Source organism: Vicugna pacos, unplaced genomic scaffold (assembly GCF_048564905.1).
Source record: "Vicugna pacos unplaced genomic scaffold, VicPac4 scaffold_110, whole genome shotgun sequence".
Lineage (NCBI taxonomy): Eukaryota > Metazoa > Chordata > Mammalia > Artiodactyla > Camelidae > Vicugna > Vicugna pacos.
In genome coordinates, this window is record NW_027328790.1 from 131,764 (window position 1) to 159,701 (window position 27,938).

Genomic DNA, 27,938 nt, shown 5'->3' on the forward strand with positions numbered 1-27,938 from the left:
CCAGACATTCCTCATCTGGTGCTTTAGAAAGGAAAAGCATATGTCCATACAAAGACTTGTAACCAAATATTCACTGCTATTTTATTTATAATAGCACAAGTTGTAAATAACCCATGCATCCAAAAAGAAGTAAATGCAGAAAGAAATGATGGTCTATACAAACACTGCTCACAATAAACTCTTCAGTAAAAACTCAGCACTAAACAATACTCTACTATAAGACAAACAAGCTATTAATACAGCAACACAGATGATTCTCAAAATAATTACACTGAATGAAAGAAGTCAGACAACATAGAGTAGATACTGCATGAATCCATTCATATAAGGATCTTGAAAATGCAAACCAATATGTTGTGATAGAAAGCAGATCAATGGTTCCCAGGGGAAGAGACGGGGAGGGAGGGAGGGACAACAAAAGTCAGGAGAGAAGCTTTGTGGGTGATGGGTATGTTCACTGTCTTGAGTGTGGTCATGGTTCCTTGGGGATATACTTACGTCAAAATGTATTAAGCTGTACACTTTAAACGTGTGAAAATTATTTTCCCAAGTATACCTCAAAGCTGTTTTAAGAAAAAAGGCACTTTAGTCCTGATCCACCTCAGCGCCTGATTGGAGTGACATGATCAGTCCCTCACACTGTCTGCCTAACGGGAAGGTAGAAAAGCTCTCACGGAAGATAACATGGATTTTTCATTTGCAATGTCTGCCATGTAATAAAGAATTTCTAGACATGCAACATGTCCAGACTATATGACAGATAACATGAGAATAAGGAGCATTAGACAAAGGATGCAAACCCCAGGTGATGTAGGCATCAGAGTTACCAATAAAGGCTATAAAATACTTTTAATATATTCAAGAAAATAAGGAAATGATGGGACAATAGATAACAGGGTAGAGACTTTCACCAGAGAAATATACTGGAATGTATTTTTAGGAAAAGTCAAACTGATACTCTAGAACTGAAGCTTTCAGCTCTGGAAACAGGTAAACAGAGCTAATTAGGATCCCTTTTAAGTAAAACTTTCAGTAATTCTGGGTAAAATATAACAACAAATTAACACAGAGCTAACTATGGAGAGAGAAGTTCCCTGATGACAATACAAAGAGGACACTTAAAGCCCAGAGTGGTCATCTTGTGAGCTGATGCCACCGCACCCTGGAGGGAAGGGGTTTTCATCTGCACATAAATAGGGATACAATGTCCATGTAGGAAAAAGGGTCCATACCAGATGTAGAAGACTCTTCCTCTATATCTATATAGTCAGAGACAGAGATGTAAAGTGGCAGCAGAGGTCACAGTGACACAGGGCCCTGGGCCAAGGAGTGTGAGCACCTCTGCAAGCTGGGAAAGGTAGGATGATGAATCCCTCCCAAGAGCCTAGGTGTTGAACTTAGCCTTGGCCACTCCTTGGTTTTAGCCCACTGACATTGACTTTGCACTACTGCACCCTAGAACAGTGAGAAGATGAATGTCTATTGCTTTAAGCCACTGAGTCTGTGGTCCTTTGTTACAACAGCAATAGGAAAGGAACTCAGGAACCAATATGAACTTGAACCACAGGCTGCCTTCTGTGCTGGCAGGGAGTCCTTTGTCTCTGATCCTGGGGGAGTGTCCTGTCCTCTGGCAGCATCCACAAACTACCTCATGCTAACTTGGCAGTTTGCAGAGGGTTAAATCTTATCCCTGCACAGTTCTTGATATTTAGTTAATAAAAATGATGGTGTCATCATGGGTATTTTTCCATCTTTTAAATACCCTTCAGTCTTCTAATAAAGCTACTTCTAATTAAGAGACCATGTAAATAGTTTTCAATCTTCATAATAAATAACTGTGGTTTTATCTGGTTACTTAAATTATGAATAATAATGTTCACATTTGTAAAAGTTATTAAAATCAACATTGTTTAATGAAAATATCATTTCTTTTCGCATGAACATGTATTAACTACAAGAAATGTTCCATGCTTTCTTCTACGATTTACTGTTAGAGCCTTAAAGAATAATATTTTCCTCAAAAGATATTACGGCAAAGGGATTTCTTTTGGTGGAACTGTTCCGGCATCAAATCTGGTGCATGTCTCAGGCCACTGGCAACATAGAGATGATAGAAATTAGGAGGCATTATAAACACAGAATCATTTTTAAAGGAATTAAAAAAACTGGATGTGTGTAAACAAAGAATCAGAGAATATTCTGGTGAAATAAATGTATTTTTCAGCTTAAGCAAGACATGGGGTGAATAAATCTGAAATGAAAAAACCACCCAGAGATTAGCAGCGAGTCATGCACGCAGTGTGAATGATCAAAACCAAGTTGTTTCCAAACCAGTGTGCAGGCTTGATGCCTTCATGAATCAAATCTGTGTGGCACCAGGCCACCTCGAATACATGTTGATGAGGTATTTATAAGCCCTTCACCATCCCAAATCAAAGCCCACGCACGAGCCACAAGACCATCACCTACACATTTGGAAAACACACAACATGGTGAATAGCACTTTTCTTGTTCAGTAGCCGGTGGCAGCGAACTGTCAGCAGACAGAGATACAGGGACACAGAGGCACCTCCCCTCACTCAGCTGATAAACTTCCGTGCATCCCTGGGGACAGGATTGTCATAAAATGCACCATGGATTGATCCTCCTCCTAGGAAAGGAACCGTAGTGCTGTCATTAGGTTTGAGCAGGGGTGGGTGGAGGATCTCAGAAGAGTTGTTTCAGCACACCAATAGAATTCTTGGCCACCGTGACCACGAAAGACAAGTCCCCTGCCATCCCGGTAGGCACTTGGGCTCCTGACAAAAGCTGGGCTCAGTAAAGGGTTGAGTAGAAGGCACAGACCTGAGGGATGCCCCAGCAATAGGCAGGAGGTAGGGCCTGGTTTATACTGCTCTGGGTGTATCCCAGACTCATCCGAATACGAAATCAGAAATTTGCAAAACAGCAGAGCTGGGGTGGGTCATCTACTCCAGACTCCTCACCTTACAGTTAAAAGGGTGGCAACCCTGACAGGCAAAGCAACGTGCTAAAGGCAGAGCGTGGAAGTGGCAGTGCCAGATGAAACGCAGCGTGCAACCCCCGTTCAAGGCCGCTGACTCTGACGACGGGGCCAAGGTTTCCAATGAGGAGAATAAGACAGTGTAAATACTTTGTTCCCCCTAAAACCCCAAATGTTTTTTAAAGGCACAAAAACTCACCTTAACTAGATCTCTTCTGAGGGGGCTCTCTTCTGCTTCTTCGTCTTTCTGTCTCCATTTCCCTCTCTCAGACACAAACACATTCAGTTTTGTGAAAGGGGACTTCCTTCCATACAAAGACAGACTTCACATCTTCAGAAAGATACCTGAGAAAGCACGTTTCTCAATTCAAGTCTTTGTGTGAGTTCTGGGCAACTGGCTTATTTTCTAGAACAATCGGTAGTTACAAAATCAGGAAATCATCTTCCACAAAGGCAGAGTTCTGGTCCGTGTTGATAAAGTTGGGGATGTCACATTTCATGAGTCTGTTCGGCTCCTCCTCTGGCCACCTGCTGCATCTGATGGCTTCCTGGAGCCGAATAACACTGTAAAGGGCTATGGTAGGGATACCAGCTTTGGCCTTGTCCAAGTGGTCCACTTCATTGATGTAGCAGTGAAAGAGGGACCTAGATTCGTCATTGCACTGCCAGAGAACACCTTGGGCAGCAGCGGTCTTCCAAAGTCTGACACAAAGCTGTTGAGTCTAAATCTCTTCTCGGGAGACTCTGCATTGCTACAAAGAAAACCAAAATAAAATATCGTTCACAGTGTAGCTCGGTGACCTGAAGAATCATAGTTTTTGCCATCTACTGAGAGTAAATCCCTGCACAGAGCATGCTGACATGCACTGGAATTGAAAGACATCACTTCTGAACACATACAATTAAACCCAAGGCAAAAGTCTAAAGTGAGGGCCCATGGACCATCCTAAAAAGACATCGTTCCCTGAGAATCCTCAATATTGGTGCCTCGCACACCAGTGTTTCTCCGTGGGACACTCAGATCTCTTCATCAGGATTCGTTAAAGTGCTTCTTAAAATGCAGAATCCTGGGGTGCACACCCTCAGAGTCTCCAGAGGTAGCGACTGGTAGTCTGTATTTTCATAGCCACCAGGATAACTAAACATGCTCAGGTTTAGCACCGCAGTCTACATCGGGTCACCTGAGCATCGACAATTCTGTCTCACGGGATGGGGGGTGCCATGTGTGTCAGGGTGCTGTCCTACCCATGTGTCTCCCCTGATTCTCAGAACTGACAGTGCTGCCCCATTGGGCACGAAATACCACCGTTTCACAATGCATACACAGGGCGCCCGACTGAAAAACAATCAGTGATAGGAGAGGGGACAAAACTCAGCTTCCTGTTACCTTGTTTCACTTACTGTGGGACGAGTGATCAATTCAAGGGTAATAAATCAGTGAATGAGTGAATAACATGACTCGCGTTAGTCCCACGAGTGCCTGGAAGAGCAAGCCTGGGCACATTGAGAACCATAACAGCCCATCTACTTAAATGTCATCCTCCACAGATCTATGTAAAGGTTACTTCCACCCAGGCAGTGACTCCAGAAGGGCAAGAATCATGTATGAACACACTCTCAAATCCAGAACAGAACCTGACAACAATTAGGCTCTGGAGTCTGTGTTTAGCGAGTGTGGAATCTCAGTGATTCCAGCTCTTACACCTTGCCTTCCCATCCCACCACACACGATATGGCCCTTATGTCCAGTTCTCCCGGGGCTGGGGCCACGGAACCCATTTATAGGACTGGAAGAATCTGATCATTTAAACCATCCCCCAGATTATCATCAAGAGTCACCTGCATTTCAGGGATCAGTAATCCCAGAAGCTTTGCAGTTCAGGCAGCTGAGGGATTTTTATATCAGCTCTGTCTTCTACTGTGACTGCCTGGGTGACATCAGACAAGGAATTCTGAAAAGCCTGAACTTTTCCTTTCAGGAATAATCTAATTAACAAATCTCGTTGACCACTCAACAAATGTGATGTGAAGATCAATGATTTTACACAGGAGTACAACATTCACTAGGTCGTGGATTTAGAATCAGAGGAAAATCATTTTAGAAAGATTGACAGAATGTAGCTTTAATGCGAATTTAAGTATTCTTACCTTTCAGTAAATCATCTTCCCCTACTTATCACTTCACCCAAGTTTAAAAGATGTCTGAGAACAGGGATGAGTGTGCCAGCAATCTGAGACCCAATAACCTAAAATGTCACCTAGGAAAAAGAGGGGAGTAACACATTTTTAAAAAGCATGGTGAGGATGGCGGGGCCATCCCCAACCCCAGACTAAGAAGCTCTGAGTAATAGCTTTCCTGCCTGCCTGGGGCATCAGCTGATGTGAAAATCCACCCAGAAACCTCACTGTCCAGCAGCTCTTCCATAACACAGGCTACACTTTCTCAGAATTAAGAATTGCGTCCAGTAACCACTTCGCTGAAGAATAAAGACAAAGGAGAACAAGAGAGTTCTGCCCCTCCCAAGGGAGAGCCCAGACCTCGGGCTACATGCACTGCGCCCACCTCCCTGGAGAAGAATAAACTGGAGAAGGGCGTTCTGCGAAACTGCGGCAGCAAAGGTTGAGATGGGAACAAATTGACCAGCTGGCCAGGGACAGCCCCCTCCGTCGCTGCCTTGACGGCTGCCTCAGCCCTCTCAGCCCATCCTGCCCACCTCCGGTGGCTAAGCTGTCAGAGAAATTGCTTTGCGACCTGGAGCAACAGAGGCTGCCCTCAGGCCAATCTGCGGAAAAGATGGGAGCTAAACCCCCAGCTCCCGAGCGGCAGGCTCCATACCCCCGCCAACACCCCGACGCCCCCGCACCCTACCGCAACCCCAGGGAAATATGACCCGAAGAAGTATTACCTGGGAACGAGGGGCAGCAGAGGCCGCCCCCACGTCAGGCCTGCAGAGAGATTGGAGCTTATCCTCCAGCTCTCCAGGGGCAGCCCCTGTCCTCTCCACCTCCTGATCTCACCGCGCCCACCTTCCAGGAGCAATCAGACCAGGTGTGGGGTGTCAGGCGAATCTTGCGCCAGAGAGGACGTCCCCAGGCCAGGTCAGGGGAGAGGAGAAGAAGTGGCCCCATTAGGCGGGGCAGCCGGCCGTCGCAACTGCCTCTGCCCCTCGACCACATCGGGCCCGTCTCCCAGGAGCAAGCTGACCTGGAGACGGGCATCCGGCTTCTTGGGCAGCAGAGGACGCCCCCAGGATTGGTCACGGGGAAGAGGAGAGCAAATTGACAGGCTCCGCGCTGCAGGTCTTCTACCCCCGCCATCGCCACCCCCGCACCTTAAAGGCACCGCCCAGGGCGCCCCTCCCCCAGCAGGCTGAGTGGGACAGGTGCGTCTGGTGACCTGGGGCAGGAGAGGCCACTCCCACACCAGGCCATCGGGGAGACGGGAGCCAATCCACCAGCTCCCCAAGGCAGCCCCTACCCCCGCAGCAGCCACCACTCTTGCCCATGACCTCACAGTGGCCTCCTCAAGGGAGCAGGCTGACCTGGAGATGGACGTCCGACGAACTTGGGACAACAGGGACCGCCCCCAGGGCAAACCATGGGGGGAAGTGGGAGCAAATGGACAAGTTCCATGGGAAAACCTGCCGCTGCTGCCACCACCCCCAAAGTACCAAGTCCAACTCCCGGGGTCAGGCCGACTAGGATACACGCGTCTCATAACACAGGGCAACAGCGACCGCCCCCAGGACAAGACGCGGGGAAGATGGGAGCAAATGGTCCGCTCCCCCGCTGCAGGCCCCCGACCACCGCCACCCCTGCACCCTGACTACCCTGCCTCCCGCCCCCAGCAGGCAAAGTGGGACAGGGGTGTCCCGGGACCTGGAGCAGCAGAGGCCGCCTTCAGGCCACGCGGTGCAGACATGGAGCTAATCCACAGTCTCCTCCAGGGCAGCCTCCCTATGTCTGCAGCCACCACCTTACCAGCCCCCTGACCGCACCGCACCCATCTCCCAGGAGCAAGCTCACCTGGAGTCGGACCTCAGGCAAATCTCCGGCGGCAGACGTCGCCCCCAAGCCAGGCCGTGGGGGAGAGAAGAAATGGAGCAACTCCCTGGAACACATCCCCTGCCCCTGCCGCCTCCGCCGCCGCCTCCCAGGAGCAAGCTCATCTGGAGACCCGCGTCCCGCCTCTAGGGCAGCAGAAGACGCCCCTGGCTCCGCCTCTGGGGAGAGCGGAGCGAATTGATCGGCTCCCCCGCGGCAGCCTCCCTCCCCCCGTGGGTCCCGCACCTTAACGGCCCCGCCCCCACTCCGCACTCAGCAAGCTGAGTGGGACAGGAGTGTCCGGCGACCTGGGGAAGAAGAGGCCGCTCCCAGGCCCAGCAGCCGGGACAAGGCAGCTATTCCACCCGTTCGCCAGGGGTAGGCCCGCTCCGCCCCTCTGCCGCTGCCACCGCCCTCTGACCTAACCGCCCCACCTCCCAGGAGCAAGCTTACCTGGAGTGCAACATCTGGCGAATCTCCGGTGGCCAAGCCCCACCCCAGGCCAGGCTGCAGGGAAGAGAAGAAATCGATCGGCTTGCCCGGGCAGCCTCCCAACCGCCACCGCCGCCGCCGCCGCCCAAAAGCATTGCAATAGCCTACCGGGGTCAGGCTGACTGCAAGGATGTGCACTTGCCTTCTTATCCTGGCCAGGTCCCTGAGCACCTCCCTGCATCCCTACACTCCCTGCACCTCTGCACCCCTGCTACTCTCTGCAATTCTGCATCCCTCCACCCCCACATCCCCTGAAATGCCTGCGCCCTCCACAGCCCCTGCACCCCTGTCACCAGTTACACTTTTGCGCTGCTTACACTCCTGCACCCCTGCATGTCCCACACACCACCTCTTGGGCCTTTGGCAGAGTCTCTGCTGTTAGACCAATGCACAGTGACTCACTCTTTGCCAGTATATGATGCATCAGTGGACGTCAGGGGTTGCCTGCAGGAAGGTACATGTTCCCGGTCACTAGCCTGGGCCACTAGGGTGATCTCTGTGAGGTCACCCAGGACGGGTTCAGAGATGCTGTTCTCTGGGAAGAGAGGAGTTGAAACCGGTCTTGAGGGCAGAGCTGTGCTCACCAGGCCGTCCACGCTTCATGTTTTACACAGGGCTTCGGAGAAGTGAAATGGATCCGGCCAAGTAATACCGGCCTGCTGTGAGCCCACCTCAGTCCTGGGCTCTGAGTCAGACCGACTGGCTCCCTCAATCAGGGCCCAGTTTGGGCACCTGAATGGTCCCTTTGAGGCATCCCAACAGTTCTCAGGATGAAGTCTGGCTGCTTCCACCCCATGGCCCTCCCTCCTACTGTGCTGGCCTCAGGAAGGTTCCTTATATGGGGAAGAAGGCAGCCCACACCCTACCCCACCCCTCACCTTTCTCTAACCCAGGCTGGTGCTCTCTCTGCCCCTCAGAGTCTGGGAAGCCATCCCTCTTCAGTTATGTCCCTTCTGAGATGGACTTGCTTCCACTCAATTCTAGGCGAGGATGCACCATGGAATGCACTGGGTAAGAGAACCAAAATAAATAATTTCTTCTGTGAGGTTGTCTGTTTATCTACTGGGGCTGGGCTGTGTGTAGTTTGCTACAGCTATTGGTGTGAGAGGCTAAAACAGCCTGTGTGTCCTTGTTTTGATCTCCCCGCTGTCTTTGGGTTTTCCCTAGACACTCCTGAGACATTTACTTCTGTTAGTATTATTCCTGTTATTACACACGGGCCCTACTGACATGGAGGTAAGGTGTTGGGGGAGCGGGACAGAGCAGGGCATCTGCAGTCCTGTGATTAGTTCTCATTGAGCCTATGCCCTGAGCTGTGACCTCCACAAGTGTGTCTCTTTCCCCCCACCCCAATTTGGGTGACACAGAAGGGATTTCCCTTCTCCCAGGTTGGTTAGGCTCTGGTAAAATAATTTCTCATTAAAAAAACAAACAAAAAACAACTTCCCCCAATGAAACAGAATGTTCTGGGTGTATTTCAATACAGTTATTTTCTCCTCTCCAGGCAGGAAGCATGAGGAGTTATCCTCTGACCTTCATTCTGAGAACAGGACACGGTCCTGGATGTAAAATACATGAAAAAGAGCATGGGGCCCCTCTGACTGGCCCCCTGGACTTGTCACACTCTGATTTCCCCACACTGAGCCTCCTGCTGGCCTCAGGGACCTGTTAAATCTGCCTGCCCCCGGGGTTCTTACAAAAGCAGGTTCTGCCTTGGGAGCTGTGACTCTCCAAGCCTGCCCGCTGTTCCCTTTGCAACCTCTCTGGGTTGGAAGCAGCTTTCCCCCTCAGTCTTCTGGGATCTAAGAAGAGCAGTGGGTTTGCAGCTCCCTCAGATTTGGTGTTATTTTCAGGACAGGAGGAAGAACTTCTGAGCTCCACACGAGCTGGACCAGAGGCTGGAATCCTCCCTTCCTCTGCCACCGTGCAATCAGTGGCTGTGGTTCTAGCCGAGTTTCTGAAGATGTGGACTTAAACACACATATCCCAGCCCTCACAGGAGCACACAGTCCCATAAATCCCCCTAGTTTCCACTGGTAACTATGGAGCGGATGGGGACACGGGTTTCGGGACCACAGAGGCCTGACTGCACGACTTGCTCCGTGGCCTATTTACGTGGTTGCTCCGGGCCTTGTCTGAAGTGGCTTGCTTACCACACCTGGTACGTGGGAAACACAAAATAAGTACTAGAACCTTCACTTTTTCTCCCTCCAGGGCCTTCAAACGTAGAAAGTAATAAGTGAACTCAGACAGCCTAGTCACCACAATGAGGTCCGTCCAGCCTGGCTCTCCTGAGTGATGGGCACTGACTTGCACCTTAACTCGGAACAGTAGGGGAACTGCCTTCCTCTAACTGGGCCTCTCCCCACACCAGGCACGCCCGCAGCTCAGACGGGGCCAGCTCCCCAACTGAGGTGTGTGCTGGTGGCTTCAGTGTGACCTGGCCCTGCCGGGACATGAACCTGCAGTGAGTGAGGTGGAGGGTCGGGTGGAGGGGGGTCCCTTCTGGGGTGGCAGGGGGCCCGGTAGCACCCCTCCCAGCCTGGTGCCTGGGGCTCCCTAACACCTCCTACAGCTCCTGGGTTGGCTCCGGTCCTGGCCACTCCACACACCCTCCCAGTATCTTTTCATTATGTCCCTTTTCTGCTTTTATCAGCGAGAAGTGGCTTCTGTTGCTTGTTCAGTGAAACAGTACATCGGGAAACCAGACTACTTCTAACATCAGTAAAATACCAACCTCGGTCAGCTCGCCGGGCAGACCGTGCAGCACAAAGGCCTGAACAGGGCTGTGCGAACGGCTTACGTGAAGGGTCCTCAGCATCTGTCTTCAGAGATACAGAAGCTGATGGTTCAGGTAAAACCTCAGGGTGGGATTGAGGAATCCAAAGCTGGTTGGTTTCAAAGGCTAACTGGTCAGACCAGACCCCTGAGCTGTGGTCAGAAGCCTGGCTCACCGTCACGCAGACTCAGCGCCCTAAGTGCCGGGTGGGGCCGGTGCTGTTCCCTTTGTAGGCTCTCGTTGGGGATTCAGTGCAGCCCCTTAAATACAGCAGAAATTCCAGCCCCATTAGCCCCCACCCTGAGTGTTCCATGACACAAATCCCGGGAGTGTTTAATTTTCATCTTTGTTTAGAAGGATGAAGGTGGTTCAAGAGAAGACATAAATTCACACTTAGTGACACAAGGTCACAGCCAGTACTTCCTCCACGGAGAGCTATGTGCTCCCACAGTGGTGGCTGGGGGCTCGGCAGAGACCCTCTGCTGGTCCCAGAGGGACTCGCTCATCTGGCCACAACTCATGGGTTGGAAGGCAGATCCAGAGGTGACAGAGCATCTTTCCTGGGAATTTGGAACTGACACATAGAAATCAAGTTCACTCATCTGGAGTTTGGCGGAGGGGAGGGGCGGTGGTTGGAAATCAAATGAAACCAGAGCATGAGAGACACTTAGAAGTGAAAGAGCGAGAGACAGAGAGACTGAGCTTGTGAGAGCAAATAGTCAGAAAGAAGGCAAACAATCAGGGGACAGAAGAATTCCAGCTCCTGACTGTGTAGTCTGTCCCAGCCCATCAATGACCCCGCGAGATGTTTAATAACATTCCAGTTTTGCAGATTAGGAAACAGGCTGAAAGAGGTGGGGGCTGGGTTTGGGTGCACAGTTAATTCAATTGCCACTGGACCCCACACTTCCCATTGCCTGAAGGCACCCTAATCCTCACTGGGACCCCTGTGGTCCCCTGACAGCCCAGCACCCTGATCAAAGGGACCCTGTGGGAGTGGGAACCCCTCTTGAGTGTGGAGAGTTCCCTGCCCCGAGATGCCATGCATCAGCAAGCTCCCGCTCACCCCAGGTTAACATCAGCCCAGCTGTACAGTCTCCCAACCCGCTTCCCTCCCTGCCAGGCACCCCCATCCTTACCACCGAGTGTACTGCAGGAATTCAGGCACAGGGATGCCCAAATCAACACGAGCCCATCGGCTATAGAAAAAGCAGACTCCCGGGCCCACCTGGGTTGCGAGGGGACAGAAGGTGTCCTCAACTTTCATGTGTCTAAGACAATCTTCTTCAGCTGGAGGTTCTAGAGAAAAATAAAAGGTCCAAAACATAGTTCGGTGAGGAATTCCTCCAAGGACCTGACTCCAGTGTCTACAACCATGTGTACCTACCCCCGGAATTGGGGTGAAGGTGGATTATTGATCAGCACAACCCCTGGTGGCCCAGCTCCTTGGCTTGGCTGCCCAGAGGGGGCTGGGGGAATGGGTAAGGCCAGGGCACTCAGGAAAAGCACAGAGGACCTGACCTCTCCCTTCTGCACTCGTAAACCCTTCCCCAAATCTCAAGGCATTGGACAGAGATCCGCCACAATAATGAGATGCTCCCATCTCTTCACTCACTCCTGTCGGTTCACTTACATGCTGAGCATCCACTGGGTCCCAGGACAAGACACAGGATGGCTGATGGGACAGGCTTGGTCCTTCCCCCTGGAACCTGTTCAATCTGATCAAAGAATGATCACTTATAAAGAGTTTCTCAAAATTATACAGAGACCAAAGACCAACTGCAGAGTGAACCAAATTTAAAAATATATATGAAGATCCCCCAGTCTCCCCGCCTAAGGTTAACAGCATAAAGCAAAAAGTTCTTGCCTTTAATCAGCAGGGAAGTTGTCACCCCCTCTCAGGTGGAAAGGAGAGTTATTCTTTGAACACGTCACAGAAGTGCTCCATCGGATTGGACCAGGGCATCTACATTCATTCAGCAAATGTGTATAAGCTCCTACTACATACGGGAATCTCCTAACTAGACCGTTCCCAAGGCTCTCGGGCTTTATCAGTCAACAAAATAGACATGACTCCCCATCACTGGGGGCTCAGAATTTTAGCAGAGGAAACAGGCAGCATGTTGGGGTAGCAAGAGTTTGGAAAAATTTTTAAAAAAGAGTGATATGAGCAAACTCGGGTGATGGCGGTGGGGTGGGAGGCAGGCAGGAGAGAATAAGGCAATCCTGGCAGATCTCACGGAGTAATGAACTTGAAGCAGAATAGATCCGGAGGAAGAAGGAAGAGCCGGAGCCAGAGGCCCCCAGAGTGAGGGGGAGAGTGTGGGCAGAGAGGCAGAGCACGCCGGGTCCTGAGGCCTTTGTGACGACTTTGGCTCCTAATGACATGGTGACCCGTTTAGTGAGTTTTGAGGGGAGGGGTGATGTAGTCCAACTTATGCTTTTGTGTTTGTGTTTTTTGGGGGGAAGTAATTTATTTATTTTAATGAATGTGCTGGTGATTGAACCCAGGATCTCAAGCATGCTAAGCATGCGCCCTACCACTGAGCAACACCCACCACCCCCAATGTATGTTTTTACAGGCTCCCTCTGACTCTGTGTGGATGAGAGATTGTAGGAAAGCAAAGATGGAAACAGAAGGCTATTGGTATCCAGGAAAGGCTGAAGGTGGCTCTTAGGAGGGCGGGGAGCAGAGAGCAGGTATTTAATTAAGACAGAATATCCAGAATTTTCTAACAAGCTGGATTTGCTGTCTGTGAGTGTAAAAGAAAGAGAGAGAAAGGACATGGTTCCAACATCTGGGCCTGGACAATGGGAGGGATGTCCTCTCCGGATGGGAAAGGGGATGGGAAAAGGTGGGGCTGAGCAGGTGGAAAGGGGCTGGTATCAGCTCAGTTCTTCAATGTCATGGTTAAGGGGTGTGTTACATATTGCCACAGAAGTGCCTAATAGGTAGAGGAATCTGTTTTCTTTTTCTTTTTAACATTTAAAAAATATAATTAAACATATTAATTGTATTATGTGAATGATTTGGGAATTTTGTTTCATGCCAAGTTATATGTTATATATAGCCAAATGGAGCATATATCAAAAAGGGGAGAAATGAGGGCTTTCACATAAACTGACTGTCCGTAACGTAGGTAAAATTTCAATAAAACCAGTCTTCAGGGCAAAAACCTCATCTCGGTGTTACATAAAAATAAATGAAAAACGACTATGTTGATGTACCATTATTTCATGTTACATAATAGCCCCAAACTAACAGTGTTTAACTATGAGGCTTGTAGAAATACTATTCGCTTTATTCACATAAATACAGAAGTGCAGAAATGTTCTAAGGTAGAATTAGCATCTTAGTGGAAATAATACATATTTGAGCATTTTACATGATATATATGTACTGATTCAAAATTTGGAAAAGTAATTTCATAGTAGAACATATGTATGAATGTGAAAGCAAGATGAATGAAAGGAAAAGAATGTGATGTGAGTCTCAGGGATAAAGGCTCAGATGGAAAGGGGAAATCAGGGAATTTGGGAGAAATCGAGAAATTGATGGCATGCCAATTTCCAAGGCTGGGTTGCTTCCACCAAAGGAATAGCAGAGAGAGAGAGGAGAGGCCCAGGAACCCACCCTGGGGAACACCCACAGTATATGTTTGGAAAAAACAGGAGACATTGGCAAAGGACCAGCCAGCAGGCCAAAAGCAGAAACAGACAGAGAGATGGGCTGGGGGTTGAGTGAAGCAGGAACACGGGGTAGGAGGGATGGAAGAGCTGGGTCAAATGCTGCCGAGGGGCCAAGCATGATGAGGAGTCAAAATTGACCACTATATTTAGCAACATGGGGTCACTGATGGCCTTGACAGGGCAGTTTCCATAGAGCGAGGGATCAGGCGAAAAGCCAGAATGGGTGTAAAAGGGGATGGCTCAAGAGAAGATGCAGACAGTGAGTTTAAACAACTCCTTAAAGATTTGCTGCAAAGACACAGGGTGGCAATTGGTGGGGGTGAATTAAGGTCAAGGAGTGCTGTTGGTTTAAGAGGATGGACGTTTATATACTGATGGTGCCAACTAGCAGGAGAACAAAATAGATGAGGCAGTGAAAGAGAGGATGGTTTTGGGAGTGACAACCCAGAGAAGATGGGAGGGATGGGGCCTCGGGGACTTTTGGAGGAACTGGCTTTCGATGCCACTTTTAATAAGCGGTGGGGCACCGAGAGTGAGGTCACAGACATCAGAAGGCGAGTGGATGTGCTGGGAGTTGCTTGTGAAATTTCTCTTCTGTTGGCTTGTTTGCTTGTTCAAAGTAGAAAACTAACCTTACCAGCTGAGGAACAAGGAGGAAGAAAGAGTTACTGGAGCCATGAGCAGAAGATAAGAAAGAGCCTTCCAGGGAGAATGGGACAGTAAAAAGGGCAGGGGGAGGCGGGGGAGTGCGCTCCCAGAAAGTTACATTTTCTCTTTGACGTCCCCAAATGTGTGACGTGTTATTACCCTTCCTGCTGTCTACAAAATAAAAATTAATTATGGTTCAGAGGAAATGCTATTTCATTCTAAGAGGCTGCCTGTTTCTCAGGAATGGTCATCTTAAACTGCAAATATTACAAACAATGTTGAAAAGATGAACCTGTGTACCTAAAATCCCCTATTTTCTATTAATCTGTTTACTACTTAGTTCCCCTATCAATAACACATAACAAATACTGCCATGATGGAGGTACATCGATGCTTAAAAGGAAATGAGATCTGTATCCTTTTGCTAAATTCCATGGCTTCCTTAATATGCAGTTCCACTTGGAATTTAGGAATGTCTGGTATAAGAAGTGAGAAACAGTTTGAGAAAATCCCGGCTCAGAATTATACATCACAACCACATCTCACAAGTATATACAGCCGTAAAAAAGTTTAAAAGCAAAACTCCGTAACTACTCTTAAAGACCTTTGCAAACCTGGGCCTGCCAAGATGTTTCCAAACTGGAAAGGAACTCCAATCTCTTGCCTGGTACCGGACCAGAGGCTGGCCAGCCTTTTCTGTAAAAGCAAGAGAGTAAATATTTTCAGTTTTGCAGATCATTTTGTTGTAACCATGCAGGTAGGCAATAAGAAAGCTAAGAGCACTGGGAGATAGGAAACAAACGGGCATGCCCACACTCTCCCTTCCACTCAGGGCAGCTTCTCTGTGGTGGGGAGCTTTGCCACAATCACTTGCTTCTTTTTTCCATTGGTTTCTTTGTTTCCACCTTACTGCTCGAGCTCAGAACTTCAGGTGGGCCTGGTCCTTCAGCATCCATGCAGAGAAGGCTGAGCGGGGTTGGGAACCCCACCTGATGGAGAAGAGAGATTACTGGGAGGGACATTGTGGAGGCCACCATGACACGAGACAATCACACCTTCCGGGGTGAAAGGGAATGAAGACAAGGGAAGGACACAGTAGTGGGACCCCTAGGTCGCCTGCCAGGCTTGTTCTCCCTCCACAGCAACCATGGGGGCCTGGGGGGTGTTGGGCTTCAGCTACGGTGATTAGGATGAAGGGACTCAATATAAAGGACCCTCCAACTCCTCACTAGGTTCCAAACGCAGCCCCTCTAAGTCCACCCTCTGAGTTTCTGGAACTCTGCTGGAAGAATACATGAGCAGGCCAGAACCAGAGCCCAAGCCAAACATGACAGGGGCTCGTGGGGCTGTAACCCCATGCTCAGTGGTCGGGGACTCCTTGCAAATCTGCAGAAATCCCTGTTCCACCTCATTCCTGGGAGAAACCCCAGATCTCCTCCTGCTCTGTCTGTTCTTCTCTTGAGGCTATTGTCCTGGAGGGATGCTGAGTCCTTGAACCTGGTCCTCCAAACGTACATAAGCAGCCTGTTCAATAAAACAAATTATGCACTTTTTCACATTTGCCAGTTTTTTGATTCCAGAAAGGCTGTGGGACTCATTCTCACAGTCTCCTGTGCCCCCACCACATGGTGGCCCTCTGCTCATGTAAACACGATTTCCCACAACTGCACCCTGCCTCCCAGCTTGTCAGAGGGGAGTGTCCCACAAAGACACAGGTGTTTGTGAGGATCCTGTCCCCCAGCAGAAAGCCTGCTCCTGGAGCCACGGTCAGGGATCTGGCCTCCTAAGCCGCTCAGCTCTAATTCAAAGCCTAAAGTGGGGGCCCCGAACATTGCTGAATGACTTTCTGAATCACCTGGACTGGAGGGGACTGATTTTCTTTCCAGGAATGGAGGTAGCGCAGCCTCCATTTTCAGGGCTGACCTTGACGATGGATCTAGTTCCCCCGACTGCACCGCAGGAAGGAGTGGTCCTTCCATCCCACAGGTTGGAGACCCAACCCAAGGGAGTACTGAAGCAGTGCATTGCTGCCAGGTCCAGCATCCCTGCAGAGTGGCCTCTGCCCTTGAATGACCCCCTTCCCAGGGCCTTTCTTGCCCGGACACCACCACACCCCAGGCTGTGCCAGAGCTCTGGGGCTCTGCGTGTCCAGGGCACACAGGTGGCACCTGAGCCAGGTGTCCCCTGGGCCTCAAGGGAGAGAGGTCTGCTTCTGCATCAGGGGAAGGTGACCCCACAAGGCTGGCAGGACACTCTCAATATGGACCTCCAGGAGCCCTGGGAGCAGTTTCCCTGCAGGTGTTAAGAGCCATCATCAGGAGGGCAGGCCCCTCTTTGTGCAGACCATCCAGCAGTGCTGGGCCCACGTGCTGACCTCAGAAATCTACATGCCCCCACGATTCCCCAGGCAACCTCACAACTTCGTCACTTGGTGACCTGGGTACCACGAGCTCCTTGGCCATCCCATGAGGGTGGTCCTTGCAGGCATGGTCTCCAGGTTCTCCTGTTGAGAAATCCCCCTGGGTTTCTGTGGTCACAGAGCAGACACCAGAAGATTCTAGTCCTGCAGTGACCCCCACAGCAGTCAGCTCCCCTGTGCATGTCCAGGGACAAATGACAGCAATTTATTGCCAGGAACCGTGATTCCATACTAAGTTCAGGATCCTGGTAACTCACTCTGCACCCCAAAAAGCTTCCATGAGAAATGTGTGTATTGGGATGTCTGTGCCCCTAGAAGAGCTGTTCCTGAGGGTTCCTGGGACCCTCCAGCCCCTCTCAAGGTTCTCAGATCCTGGGTCTAAATTTCTATCTGCCTCTTTTGGTGTACGGCCACCTGTGTCTCGTGGTCACGGGTCACTTTATTGCATGACTTGGCATGTTCTTAGTGCTCGTCCTCCACCCCTGCACTAGACTCCCAAGATGTTCCCACTGACCCTTGGCTCCCTGGGTGGCTCAGGGGGCCCTAAGTCTGCACCCTTCACTCTCCTCCTCTACCCCCACCTCTGGGGCCACCCCTAGGTGGACTTGGAGGTGTTTGTAAATGAGTCTTACACAAGGACATGTCTGGACAAAGCAGGACCCCACCCCCGGAAAACTCACCTGCTCCCTTCTCAGAAGAGGACCCCACAGCCCCACATTGCCTCCCAGGGGTCTACTCAGGACACAGTCCCCCAGTTCTGGGCAAGGTGTCTCCCTGGAATCCTTGCTTCCAGGAAGAGTCTCTCTGTCCTTCTTCAGAGTTTAGAGGTGTTCCCATGTCCCTGACCACCAAGATGCCCAGCACAGTCCCTTCAGTGACCTGGAGAGACAAGGAACTTATGTGGCCACAGGTCTCACAGGACACACCTGCTGGGACCCCAGGCTAAAGGGCTGTCCTTCTGCCTTCTCAGGTGTGGCTCCCGTTGTATCTTTTTGCAGGGGGCCCAAACGGGGAGTGTGGCCCAAAGCAGTTCATGGGGCTCTCTGGGCAGGGAAGACTTGGGCCAGGTGGCCTTGCCTGGTTTCCCTGCTGGGCCACTCTGAAAACCCCCGCTCCTCTGGCTGTGGCTGGAGGCCCCTCAAACCTCAGGGCGGGGCTCTTTCTCTCAGCCTCCACTGACTCCAAAGCCACGCTGGTGCTGGCGAGGGGAAAGAGCTTTCTTGCCTTCTTTTGGCCAAGTTGCCACAGGTGGATGCTGCGGGGAGCTGGAGAGAGAGGTAGCACTTGCTCAGATGTGAGTGGTTAAGCAATTTGACACCCTGTCAACTAGCCTTAAACATTGGAATGAGGTCTTTCCCGGTAAAGCTGGAAGTTACTTTCAGTAACTTGTCTAAAGATTTCTTTTTTTTTCCACTTAAAGACTCATAAAACCTCTCCCAGGTCATTCCTGGTATGGACCATTATCCAGGGATCAATCAGGAAATGCAGGAGGAGAGGGGTGGGGGTGGGGGAGAGGGGAGGTTAGATCACAGCCCACGGAGAGGAGATGCCCCTCCCAGGAGCCTCACACTGGGCAGTGGCTTCTGGCATCCAGCTCTCCTGTTCTCAGGCCCATTCCATCTGCGGGGTTTTCCAAAAACATAATGGTGGAAGGGCCATGGAGGACACCTAGAACTTCCAGAATAGACAGGGGGAGCAGAGTTACCATGCTGGCCCTGGGTTTGGAGACAGACCTGCAGTGGAGACCACAGGCTTCTGAGAAGCCAGTTTCGAAATAAAGGCAGTATGCACTGGAATACCCGGCTCGAGAGAGTGCTTCATCATAGACATGTAATTTACATAGTTCTCACCACTAAATTCTGTGTTCCCAACACGCTACATGAATGACGGCTTCAACACACATTCATTTCTGAGATGTGAAAAAGTGTAGAGCCGCTCTTTCATCCTGCATAATGGGCATGGCTACACTTAAGAACACTTACCAAGATTTCTCAGCAAGAGCCAATTTCGAAATAAAGGCAGTTTGTGCAGGAAAACCCTGTTGGAGTGAGGGCTTCCCCATACACATGTAAGTTATAGAGTTCCCCTCACCATGAAACGCTGTTCCCAACATGCTACATGCATGAAGGCTTCGACACACATTCAGTTCTAAGCTGTTAGCATGTGGAGAGCCGCTCTTTCATTCAGCACAAAAGGCATGGTTACACCCAGGAAGATTTACCCAGATTTCTCAGCTGCTTCCTTCAGCCAGATTCAAAATAAAGGCAGTTTGTGCTGGGAAAGCCTGTTGGAGCGTGTTCAGAGCTGTTTCGGGCTCTGTCCCAGCTGGAGGGTGCAAAGCCCAACCTCCAGAAAGAGGGAACAGGACCCCACCCGCCAGGTGGTGTCGCCTTTGTAGGGGAACAGTGATCTTTGGGTAAGATATATTGCGGCTCTCTCTAAAAACTGCTTTGACTTAAGTTTGCATCCTAGTCACCAGTTCCAGGACAACAGAAAAGGCATACCCTACATCCCTTTGCACTCAACTCTTCCCAAAAGAGCAAATATTTGTCCATGAAAATACCAGCTGCTCTTCTAAGGCCCACTAAATACCCAGCAGTGTGGGCGGTGCACTCTTGATCAGGGACAGGAGGAGAGGGAACAGCGGTCCTCCTGCAGGCTTGGCCTGGTGTGGCAGCTGCGCTGTGGGTGCGTGGTGGGGAGGGAATGCAGGGAATCCTGTTTGAGGGGCCTCTGTGCACGCCTGCATTATAGTCTGAGGTTTCATACAAAGGCTCCAGGCATCCTAACTGGTTAGATACAGCCCCCACCCTTGGGCTGGAACCACCAGGAGATAAGTACCTGTAACAGGGACGGTGCCTGGTGTGGGGAGAGGTCATGGGACACTCCGGGGGCAGGGGCGGTGGTGATGGGGAAGGCAGGGGATGCAGTGAAGGGTGGAGGGAGCAGGGTCCTTTGCTTGGGGGTGCGAGTTCTTTGGGAGACCACAGGGAATGGCACACATCATCCTCACCCTATACCCCAAATTCCTAGCCCCGCCAACACAGGGGCTGCTCTGCACCCTCTCAACGTGGCTCTCCTGTAAGACCGCACCCAACCAGGCATCTGGCACCCTGCCCTACCTCCCCTCTTGGGACAGATCCCGTCTTCTTGGAAACTGCCTAGCAGCGCGTATTCAAGGCCGGCAGCCGGCCTGGTGGATCTGCACTTCAGGTGCCCTACCTGGCCAGCCGTGCCTGCCTGGGCTCAGTCCTCTATCTTGCCCACCGGTAGCCTGGGTCCACTTCCGGTGCAAGCGGAGGCCGCGGAGCCCTGGCTGAGCCCCGCACAAGGACAGGTGAGGGTGCCCCCACCCCGCCGCCCCGCCGCCCCGCCGCCCCGCCCACTGTTGGCAGCATTGCCCCTGCCTCCGCCCGGTGCCACCTGCAGCTGAGGACCTCCGCGCGGCCCCGCCCGCCCCGGCCCCACCCAGCTGCCCCATAAGCCTCCCCCCACCCCCGTCCTGGCCGCGCCCTTGCTCCCATTGGCTCCGAAAGTTCTGCTCTCGCACGTCTAACCTCGGGAGGACGCAGACGCAAGCGCTAGGGGAGGGCCCCGCGGCGTTGCCATGGATAAAGACGCCGCGCTCCTCGCGGGCTGGCGTGCGCTTCTGGGGCAGGCAGCGGGCTCCGGAAGTGTGCAGCTGCCCGGGGCCATGGCGGTGTTTGCTGCTGGGGATGGCGGCTTGCTTGGCCGGGCCACTAGTTCTGGCCGCGTCAGTCGGCGGCCGACATCCTTTCTGGGGCGGCGTCTCACAGACGGTAAACGTACGGCAGCGCCGTTGGCGGGGCCAGTGGACATGGACCGGGGTGGGATCCGGGTTGGTGTGGCGGCCGGGGAGGGCTGTGGTGCCGGGGAGCGGGTTGGGGCGGGGGGGACAGGGCTGGGGCACAGCCTCCGGCTTTCCTCCCCCTCGGGCTCTGGGGCTTGGACCGCGACTCCGGGTAGCCCTGCGTGGCCGCGGCCTCCCAGAACCCCTGGGAAGGGCAGGTGGAGGACCCGTCTTTTATGAAGCGGGGCCTTACCCGCGTTTTGAAGAGCCCCAGAATCAGATGTTGGAATAGGGTGGTTTATCAGCCTTGTATATCAGCAGGGAAATTTCAGTTCCATCCAGATGTTGGCTCCTTCGCTAAAACTCAGGAATAAGACAAGGGTCAGTGTCAATTAGCAGTTATCTAGGGCTTGACTCAAAATAGACTGTGCGGGGTGTAGAGATGGTAGATGGGCCCTCCCTTTCAAGGTTGGTAGTCTTCTGGGATTAGAGGCCTCAGTTGAGGATTACATCCTCATCTGCAGTAATGGAGGTTGTGGGAAACATTAACACAGAGAAGGGAGGGGTGTTGCTGCGGTAACTCATTAAAGAAGCCAGGACACTTGCCTGGCTCTTGTGTAGGAGAGTCTCGCCTAGGGTAGGGCAGCAGTTATCAAAGTGAGTCCGAGGCCCCTGAGATGCAAGACTATTTTCGTAGGAACGCCGGGAAGTCACCTGCCTTTTGCACACTCTTGCACTCCCGAGTTTCCTGTGGGGTTTTCCAGGGAAAACCTAGTCTGTGATATCACAAAACAGGTAATGTAGAGGCAGATAGAATTAAGCTCTCACCAGTCCAAAAGAGATTCTCAGAAATTAAAATCACTGCTATTCCTCTCATTAATGATTTTTGTTTAGAAAAATATACTTATTTTTTGCTTAAGAGTATTAATGGTATCATGTAGTAGGTTGTTATTATTTTTAAGTGAACTCATAAGCATTTTTTAAAGTTCTTATTTAACTTCTAACACAGGAACTATTGATAGATTTAACCCACATAAACAGCAGCCTTTTGAAGTCCTCAGTATTTAAGAGTGTACAGGGGTCTTTAGGCCAAGAAGTTTGAGATTCCCTGGAGAACGGGTGCTCAGGTACTAGTCAGGTGCTTAGCGTTGATAGACAGATGCCAAGATGTCTTCTGCATGTGCTCCCGGACTCGAAATAATTGGCCACACAGAGATCGGTGGGCAGTGCCTCCACTATACAAACCAGAAGCTGCTGAACGTGTCTTGAGTCTAGGCCATGTGCTGTGCAGAGATTCCCATTGTATCTGTTCTATCTAAGCCGGGATTCCTGTGCAGAGACCTGGCTCTGAAGACCCGCTCTCCTTTGCTCCCTGCCAGGTACCTTCTGTGTTATGTCAACCCTCCGGAGGGCTTCAGCCTCCGTAGGGGCGTCTGTATCCACATCGCCTTCCTCCTGAAGACCCTGCTGAAAATGGAAGAGTCGGTGCTGGTGATACCCCCTTGGGGCCGCCTCTACCATTAGCAGAGCCTGGACATCCACCAGGTCCGGATTCCCTGGTCTGACTTTTTTGATCTCTCAAGTCTCAACAGAAACATCCCTGACAATGAGTACGAACAGTTCATTGCAGGTGAGATGGTGATCGTTTAACTGGGGCCAGACGGTTTTTGTTCTGGTTCCAATGTGAACATCGGGCCGTCTTGCTTCGGGTTTGTCAGTCTGCTTAGGGGCTGTGCTCATGTTTCCTGCACTGCAGGTGAATTTGGTCTTTCCACAGTTTTTCTCAGGAAATATATCTGAAGTGTATGAGCTCTGTGTTCCCTCCCCTCTGAAAACCCTGGCCTTCTGGTGAGATGGAGCGGTGACAAGGAGGCCACTGCCACAGAGGCCTTGTTCCAGCAGGACTCGCTCCCTGGGCAGTAAGGGCCATTCTTACCTGAAGGAAAACACGATGTATGTGTACCATGGGCCACGTGCTGGAGAAGGTATGTAACCTCTCATTCAGTATAATTTGGTCCTGCTCAAGCTTCCCATTTTACTTTTTGTAGGAGGTAAGATTTGAAGATTTTCTTTGAATACAGCTATTTAGAGCTTATCTTTTTTTTTAATTGAAATGTGGTTGATTTACAATGTTTAGTTAGTTTCAGATATACAGCTGTTTTGTTAGTTTCAGGTATACAGCATAGTGATTCAGTTGTACATATACATAGTCTATTCTTTTTCAGGTTCTTTTCCATTATAGGTTGCAAGATACTGAACATTTTCCCCTGTGTTCTACAGTGAATCCTTGCTGTTTGTCTGTTTTACATATAGTAGTTTGTAATTGTTAATCCCAAACTCCTAAGTTTGTTTCCTAAGTCTGTGAGTCTGTTTTTGTTTTGTAAATAAGTTTATTTGTATCTTTTTTAAAAATTCCACATATAAGTGGTATCATATGTTACTTGTCTTTCTCTGTCTGAGTTATTTCACTTTAGTGTGATAATCTCCAAGTCCATCCATGTTGCTGTAAATGGCATTATTTCCTTCTTTGTTACAACTGTGTAATATTCTTTTATATCTAAATACTACATCTTTATCCAGTCATTTGTCAGTGGGCGTTTAGGTTGCTTCTATGTCTTGGTCATTGAAAACAATGCTGCTGTGAACATTGGGGTGCAGGTATATTTTGAAATTAAGGTTCCCTCTGGATATATGCCCAGGAGTGGGATTGCTGGATCAAATGATGTCTTTTTTTAGTCTTTTGTGGTATCTCCATATTGTTTTCCACATTGGCTTCACCAAACTACATTCCCAGCAATAATGTAGGAGGGTTCCCTTTTCTCCAAGCCTCTCCAGCATCTATGGTGAGTGGATGTTTGAATGGTGGCCATTCTGAGTAGTGTGAGATGATAACTTATTGTAGTTTTGATTTGCATTTCTAAGATAATTAGCGATATTGTGCCTTTTTTTCATATGCCTATTGGCCATTTGTGTATCTTCATTGGAGAATTGCTTGTTTAGTTGTTCTGCCCATTTTTGGATTGGGTTGTTTATTTTTTTTTCTTATTAAGTTGTATGAACTATTTTTATAGTCTACAAGTTAAGCCATGTTCAGTCTCATCTTTTGCAAATATTTTCTCACATTCCATAGGTTGTCTTTTCATTTTGCTTATGGTTTCTATTGCTTTGAAATAGCTGATAGGTGTAACTAGGTCCCATTTGTTTATTTTGGCTTTTATTTTCTGTTGCTTGGGTGGATTGCCCTAGGAAAACACTGCTGAGATATATGTCAAATAATGTTTTGCCTATGTTTTCTTCTGAGAGTTTTTTAGCGTCTTGTCTAATGTTTAAGTCTTTAAGCCATTTAGAGTTTGTTTCTTTTTTGTTTTTTTTTTCAACTCTATTATATGCTTTCGATTTGTGGTTACCCTATTTTTCAAGTATATCAACCCATTATCATATCTATTTCCTTTAGACTGATAATCACGTAGGCTCCAACACATCCTAAGAATAATGAGAAAAAGGAAAAAGAAAGAGAAAAAATCTATCTTTTCTTGCTACCATCTCCCTTTCCCACCTTTTTGTATTTTGATATACTTTTTCTTTTTTACATCTTCATGTTTATTGTCTTGTAACTCGTTATTTCATTTCCAATGATGGTTTTCCCATTTCTATAGCATCCTGCTTCCTTTCTGTTTAGAGTAGAACCTTTTAATGTCTCTGTTTGGTTCCATAATGCTGAATTATCTCCCTAACCCCCTCCACCCTGAGCCTCTGAATACTCAGTACAGGGAAGCCAAACCATCCTAGCCTTCATCAGTCTTGGGATGCAATCTTCAGAGTGGGAAAGAAGAATCATTGAAAAATAATATTCTGTTTGTTGCTTTCTACCCTTGCCCAGAGAGTGAGAATCACCTCTGAAGGCGGAGGAAGAAAGATGGGGGCATGGGGCACAAAGTCTTTTCTCCTTTTGCTACTGAAAAAATGATTTCTTTTGTAATTAGTGATGATGCCCTTTAAATTGGTAAGATCGAGATTCCACAGCTTCAGCGCCTGTGAATAACCAGCTGGGAGAAAGCTCTCCAGGGCCCCTGCAGTGGGAAAGGCAGCCCCTCTGAGCACCTGTTGTTCTGTATTCTTCCGGCCTCCACACAGTTTCACTAGGCACTGTGCAGGACGATGCAGTTCCCCAAGGTGGAGGACTGGGAGACCCCTGCTTGGTGACAAGCCACAGGAGCCCACACTTGAAGGACAAAATGAAGAGTAGTGGGGCGGGCATAGGAACAGAGGATGGTTGAGACCCAGGATAGTTTCCTGGAGGCCAGCAGGTGAGACTGGCGGGGCAGATGGGGCCCTGGTGCATGGGCAGTCCTTGAGGGATCTGAAGCAAAGATATGAACCAAGATACTGGATTCGTGTGGGGGTAAATCGCCCCCTGGAGGCCACGTGGCAGTGCAGCGAGCCCAGGAGGAGAGGGCATTTCCCCAAAGTTGGGTTGACAGATCACAACCAACTCACTGGGAACCGAGAGGTACAGAGATATTGTTAACTTTTTGTCCCTCTTCCTGGAAAAAAAATTGCTTCCTGTTGAATAGCCTGTGTAGTTAGTGAGAATTAAAGACATGAAGTAACATTTCCTCAAAAGTCATCCATTGTGCAGTTGTTAATAATGGTCAAATGCAAACTTGAATAGATTAAATCAAACAGTCATCATCGTATTTTAAAATCTTTTAAAATAAAAAATCTTGCTGTCTTTGTTCTTCATTTCAGGGTTCACTTGGTGATAATAGTAACAAAAGCAACAGCAAACCTTTAAAGAATTCTGTCCTGCTGTTCCAGGAACTCTGTGTTCATGACAAACAAATGAGGTGGCACTTTACAGGAAGGACAGTCATTAATCACACAGCTAGTAAATGGCAGGGGTGGGACTTGAACCCAAGCTGTCTGACCCCAGAGCCCCCTCTCAGGCCCTTCAGTGCAGCTCATCACTTGGTATGCCCAACAGAGGCCAGCATTAAAGAGCAGCATGACCTTGGCTGCTTGGCCTCTGTTTCTTCATCTGTAGAATGGGGGTGTGGGCAGTGAACTCTGTGAGCTCAGTGGTCACTTCCTCCAGCTCTGCTATTCTACTGCTTTGAGTTAATTTAAGAATTATCCGAGCCCCTGAATGGCCCACCCATAGGCTGGCGCTTTGCTAGGCCGTGGGTTACGGAGAAAAATAAGATCAGCCTGCTTCTCCAAGGAGCCTGTGTCCCTCCACGGCAAACGGCTGTGAGGCCCAGGCTCCCTCGCTGGCAGTCGGGGACTGGGCAGGAATGTCTGATAGAAGATGGAGGCAGAGCCCTTCCGGGAACAGTGGTGGCCACAGAGCTATCAGGAGCGGGAGCATCTGTCCAGGCTGCTGAGAGGGGGGCCCTCATGAGGCCAGTAGCCCCCCCAAACTAAGCCCTCAGGACAAAGATCCAGCCATTCCTGCAGTGTCACAACAGAGCCAGTCCATCCTCATCACTGTGCCCCTGTGCTCCTTTGTCCTGGGGCCTCTCTTCCCCCTACACCCAGAAGACTCATCTCTCTCTCTTCTCTGAGTGTCCCCTCACTTCACCCATGGTCCCTGCTTCCTAGGCCACCATCTCTGGAGTTGACGATTTGCCCCCTCACACTCTCCGTTTGATCAGGAGCCTGGGTTGACCTCCTTGTGCTCACTTTCCCCCATGAGGTGATTTCTCCTCCTCTCTTGGGAACACCTGGAAAACCCAGTCCATTCCTAGCAGTGCCTGCCACCCTGGCCTCCCTGCTCATCTGCCTCAGTCAGGAGCAGCTGGACCACCAACTCTGTATTGCCTCACCGCCTACCATCAAGACGTCAATGTTGATTCTCCCTCCACCACCCAGTATGGTCATTGTAGGGTCTTCTTCTCCGTCAGCCTGAGCCAGACACCTCCCATTCACCCTACCCCCGGGCTCATACCCGGGCGTGTCTCCACCCCAGGTCCAGCCTCTCTCCTTTATGTGCCCAACTCTAGCCATCCAGCTGCTTCTCCACCAGCCTCGTTGGCCCTCCTTCACCCTCACTGGGGCATCATGCACTGACTCCTCTGCTTTCCTACCTGTCCACGTTCCTCTTACTTCCACTTCCCCACCTTCCAGCTCTGCATCCACAGTCAGCACTCTCTTTATGACAAACAAAACTCCCTTGACCCTTGATCTTTTCATTTCCTCACCAGGATGACTTCCATCTCGGTTCACCCAGCTCTATTTGTTCTGAGCCTGCAGGCAGCAGGCTCTCCCAGCACAGATTTCTAAGACTACAAATCAATGCCCAGCATGTTGCCACTGCCAGGCAATCCTCCAGGATTTCTCTAGTGAGCACATTTCCCCACTTGCCACACAGTGGTGTCAACATTCTATGCTCTCTGCACACCTCTAAGCTTCCCTCTGTCTCTTCCCTGACTCCCAGCAGATGGCCTTGCCTCCTGCTTCAGAGAGAATGACATGTTACTTGAAGGGAACTCGCTCACCTGCAGCAAATCTGCTCACCTCACCTTTTATCTGTCCCTCTCCCACCTGGACTCTAGCTGTAGTTGTTCTTAATTTAGTGAGTTTAGTTGACATATATATACACAGTTAAAAGCTTAGCACACTATAGGCTACCTTCTTGGGCTTACTTTTTCAATTTAACATAGGGTGTATGATGCATCCACTTCGTTGCATGTACCTGCAGTTCATTTGTTTTAACTGATCTTAAATGTTGTGTGTGTGAAAGTAACACAAGGCAAGTGTAAGCCAGGATTCAGGATGCTGGTTACTTCCTGTGAGAAGAGGCCTAGGGCAGGATAGGACACAGTATGTCACTGTCAATAGTCCTGTTCTGGTGCTGGGTGACAGGTTCACAACTGTTTCTTATAATATTAATTTTAATACATAAATACTTCTGACAGGCACCTAAGGTGAGAATGTGTCATGAGCCAAGATATACAATGGATAATATTACATCATTATTGTTATGTAATCTTGTTATAAAATATAATATTCATAATCCTAAATTGTTATGTGTTATATATTATATAGATGCATG

At 49.8% G+C, this 27,938-nt stretch overlaps 1 protein-coding gene and 1 long non-coding RNA gene across 2 annotated transcripts in view; both read right to left on the reverse strand.

The window, feature by feature from the left end:
- The window catches only part of LOC140694902 (uncharacterized), a 1,054,641-nt gene that overhangs the window by 69,251 nt on the left and 957,452 nt on the right, over positions 1 to 27,938 (reverse strand). The window lies entirely within an intron of this gene.
- LOC140694906 (uncharacterized) lies at positions 3,479 to 20,904 on the reverse strand. Its single transcript, XR_012070568.1, has 13 exons — positions 20,631 to 20,904; positions 18,218 to 18,338; positions 17,754 to 17,952; positions 16,062 to 16,178; positions 15,469 to 15,643; positions 15,259 to 15,350; positions 11,950 to 12,034; positions 11,456 to 11,615; positions 8,416 to 8,544; positions 7,940 to 8,072; positions 7,499 to 7,552; positions 5,150 to 5,247; positions 3,479 to 3,753 (listed from the first exon to the last, which is right to left on the reverse strand). It is a non-coding gene; the product is annotated as an uncharacterized lncRNA (long non-coding RNA).